This window comes from Balaenoptera musculus, chromosome 15 (assembly GCF_009873245.2).
Source record: "Balaenoptera musculus isolate JJ_BM4_2016_0621 chromosome 15, mBalMus1.pri.v3, whole genome shotgun sequence".
Lineage (NCBI taxonomy): Eukaryota > Metazoa > Chordata > Mammalia > Artiodactyla > Balaenopteridae > Balaenoptera > Balaenoptera musculus.
In genome coordinates this window covers 31,694,122-31,698,476 of record NC_045799.1, presented here as the reverse complement: position 1 = coordinate 31,698,476, position 4,355 = coordinate 31,694,122, and the positions used below count along the sequence as shown (strand labels likewise).

Here is a 4,355-nt window from a genome sequence, read left to right as displayed (position 1 = left end):
CTGTGCACCTGGGCTGACCCACTGCTGCAGGCCCCCAAGAGGGCTATTGCTATACTTCCCTTCCTCGCAACTCTGACGCTTCCCCCAGTGATGCATTAAACAATCCAAGAAACGCTTCTCCTGTTTTTCCTATAAATTACTATCTAGGGATAGAGACATGATTAAATATAGGTTTCATATTTTTGAAGACACAGTCTCATGGGAGGTGTTGTGTACTTTCATTAGGAGGTCCGTAATTCTGGTTGTCCTTTTTTTTTGATGACCATTGCCTAGATTGATGTATGAATTTAAAAGCTTATTTTGACTGCTCTGTGGAGAGAGGCTTGGATAGGGTGAGAGTAGAAGCTGAGGAGGCTCTGGCAGTCATCTGGTGAAGGTAGTGGTGGTAGAGATGGGATGTATTTGAGGCTTTTTGGAGGCAGAATTGATAGGACTTAGGTATTGGATGTGGGGGGATTAGAGAAAAGAAGGAGCCAGGGACGATGGTCTAGCTTCTGGGCATAGTTACTGGCTGGATGGTGATGCTATTTCTTGAGACAACTGGGGAAGGACTTAGTTTGAGTATAAAATGAAGAATCTTCTGTTTGAACACCATTTTGAATGCCATTTGGTATACCTCAGTGGAAGTGTTGAGGAGGCAGTTGTATCTGTATCTAGAGCCCAGAGGAGAGAGGAGATCCGCAAGATGAACATTTGGGAGACTTCAGCACAGATGGCAGTTAAAGCCTTAGGGGTATGAGATCACATAAGGAAAGTGGTGATGTAGAAGGGAAGTGGTCCCAGGATACAGTATCCTGAAGAAACCACAGCATGTGAAAGGAAGGAGCAGCCAGCAAACCAGGAGGAAAACCAGGAGAATGTGGTATTGCAGATGCCGAAGAGGATGATGTTCTAATAATGAGTGGTGTTAAGAAGTCAAATGAGATGGGGACAGAGAAAGGACCACTGGTCATTGCATCTGGCAACATGGAGACTACAGTGAACTTGTCAAGAGCAACTTCTGTGGACTAGGGAAGCAGAAGCCAGATGGGGAGTAGGTCAAAAAGAGAACCAGAGACAAGGAGGTGGGGATAGTGTGTGTAAACAACACCTCTGAGAAGTTTCACTGTGAAGAGGAACAGAGAATACTTTCTTCCTTCTTAGCAACTGGCTTCTTTTTATCATATGAGAATGGTGTTGACTGGGTTTATTCTCATGTTTGGTTACTAGAATGCAGCACTAAATTTGTGGCCCAGTCATAAAAAAGAGTTTAGACTTCATGGTGTACATTTTCAGCCCTGATTCAATTTTATGTCCCTACTCTTGTTTTTATTCTGTCTTGACTCTGACTTTTAACTAAGTCCATCTTCTTGATTGATTGATTGATTTTTTTTGACAGATCCTGCCTCAGGTTTATTTGTACAAATAACACGGGAGGACACCAGCCCCATGCAGGTAGCAGCCCAGAGGTCATACCAGTCCTTCTGTCCTTGAATCAGCAGAGACCTCTACTTTGGAGCCTTCTTGGAGGCCTGGCCACCTTTGGGAGCCTGAGTCTGATCTGAAGCCAGAGCAAGAGCCATAGCAGCAGCCTGGGCCTGGTTTGAGCCTTGAACTTTGGCCAGCAGAGCCTGAGACCCTTGGTAAAGCAGGCACAGTAATGTTTCCTGAGATTGGGGTGAGTGATGTAGGCAGGTTGACCAAGCTTGGGGCTGCTGCCCTTTGGAATTATGGGCTTGACCTCCTTGGGTTTTATGAGTGCCTTGATAGCCTTGGCACGTTCACTCATGGCCTTGGCGTTGTTGGCTTGCATCTTCTTAAGGCCCTTCTTTGTACTTCTTGGCAAAGTCCATGTTCCTCAGGAACTTGGGGTCCACTCCCTTAAGAGATTCATATCTTTGTGACTGGGGCTTCTTGATGCCATTCCTGTGCCAGTTTTGGGAATGGTTGTGCATGGTGTGGTTTTTGGACTTGGTCATGTCTGCACTGAAGCCCGTGGATCTCACAGTGCCTGGGATTGAAAAAGAAAGAGCCATCTTGTTGATTTATGTACTATACCTTAAATATTTCCCAGAGAAATCTGAGCACATAAATAAATTAATAGGCTCTAAGGCATTGTCTGTGTCAAGTAGCAGCCTCACTAAGTTCAATGTACTTTTTTTATTTTGATAGATAGTAACTAATCCAATTCTTGGCCCTAATTCCACTTTATGTCGTATCAGGGCATTAGTATCTACATTGCCATCAGAAACTGAAGCTTGTTCCTGCTATGGTGTTGAGTGAAGTTGGTGGTGAGATGTGAGCTAGAGACTGGGCCCATTGTGTCATTTGACTTGCAGCAGCATCTGCACACGTGAACACATCCACTCCAGAAACTCTAAGGGCTGAAAGCTAGCACCTCTCAAGCTTTATTATGCATCTGAATTGCCTGGGAATAGGGTAAAAATGTATAGGGGATCAGATGCCACCCCAAAATATGCCACTTTAGCATAAGGATTATTCTGAGCTGAAGACAGTTGAGAAACACCACATGCCAAACAAGCTCTTTGCCCTCTTCCTCTATTTGCTTAAGAGCAGGATTTATATTTCCATGTGTTAAGGTGTCTCCCTCTCTCAGCAGGAAGAGGAAGACAGTTCTAGACTCTTAGCAGCCCAGGAACAATACCAAGAGGAATCTACATAACAAACTTTACTAAAACAACCCTTATCTTCCATTAGTTTCCCCCCATATATATATACCTTTCCACAGCTTGCCCCCCTTAAAACCTCAAACCCCTTCTCCTTTGTCTTCTCACTTCTGTACAAATTTATTGCTCCTTATTAAGATGCTAATATAAGCCCCAAGTTCTATTCATCTTCTCAAGTCCTTCATCGCTGAGTTTCTCCTACATGCACAATGCATATGTTAATAAACTCTGTTTTTCTGTCTTAAATTGTCTTTTGTCAGTTTAATTTCCAGGGCTTCAGTCATAGAATGTAAGAGGGTGGGGAATAATTTGTTTTCCTCCGCTCCAATACAAATTCTGATTCAGTAGATTTAAGGTGGAGCCTGAGAATCCATTTTTTTCTTTTTTTTAAATTTAATTTTATTTATTTCTTTATACACCAGGTTCTTATTAGTCATCTATTTCATACACATCTGTGTGGACTGATGTCAATCCCAGTCTCCCAATTCATCCCACCACCACCCCCACCACCCCCACCACTTTCCCCCCTTGGTGTCCATACGTTTGGTTCTCTACATCTGTGTCTCAATTTCTACCCTGCAAACCAGTTCTTCTGTACCATTCTTCTAGGTTCCACACATATGCGATAAGATGCAATGTTTGTTTTTCACTTTCTGCCTTACTTCACTCTGTATGACAGTCTCTAGATTCATCCATGTCTCTACAAATGACCCAATTTCGTTCCTTTTCATGGCTGAGTAATATTCCATTGTATATATGTACCACTACTTCTTTATCCATTCATCTGTTGATGGACATTTAGGTTGCTTCCATGACCTGGCTATCGTAAATAGTGCTGCAATGAACATTGGGGTGCATGTGCCTTCTTGAATTATGGTTTTCTCTGGGTATATGCCCAGGAGTGGGATTGCTAGGTCATATGGTAATTCTATTTTTAGTTTTTTAAGGAACCTCCATACAGTTCTCCATAGTGGCTGTATCAATTTACATTCCCACCAACAGTGCAAGAGGGTTCCCTTTTCTCCACACCCTCTCTAGCATCTGTTGTTTGTAGATTTTCTGATGATGCCCATTCTAAATGGTGTGAGGTGATACCTCACTGTAGTTTTGATTTGCATTTCTCTAATAATTAGTGATGTTGAGTAGCTTTTCATGTGCTTCTTGGCCATCTGTATGTCTTCTGTGGAGAAATGTCTATTTATGTCTTCTGCCAATTTTTGCATTGGGTTTCTTTTTTTTAAATATTGAGCTGCATGAGCTGTTTATATATTTTGGAGATTAATCCTTGGTCCGTTGATTTGTTTGCAAATATTTTCTCCCATTCTGAGGGTTGTCTTTTCGTCTTGCTTGTAGTTTCCTTTGCTGTGCAAAACCTTTTAAGTTTCATTAGGTCCCATTGGTTTATTTTTCTTTTTATTTCCGTTACTCTAGGAAGTGGATCAAAAAAGATCTTGCTGTGATTAATGTCAGAGTGTTCTTCCTATGTTTTCCTCGAAGAGTTTTATAGTGTCCAGTCTTACATTTAGGTCTCTAATCTATTTTGAGTTCATTTTTTTGTATGGTGTTAGGGAGTGTTCTAATTTAATTCTTTTACCTATAGCTGTCCAGTTTTCCCAGCACCACTTATTGAAGAGACTGTCTTTTCTCCATTGTATATCCTTGCCTCCTTTGTCACAGATTAGTTGACCA

The 4,355-nt window shown here is 41.9% G+C and overlaps 1 pseudogene; it reads right to left on the bottom strand.

Annotated features, from left to right (window-relative positions):
• Nucleotides 1-1,487: 1,487 nt before the first annotated feature.
• LOC118881977 lies at nucleotides 1,488-1,958 on the bottom strand (annotated as a pseudogene).
• Nucleotides 1,959-4,355: the final 2,397 nt, after the last annotated feature.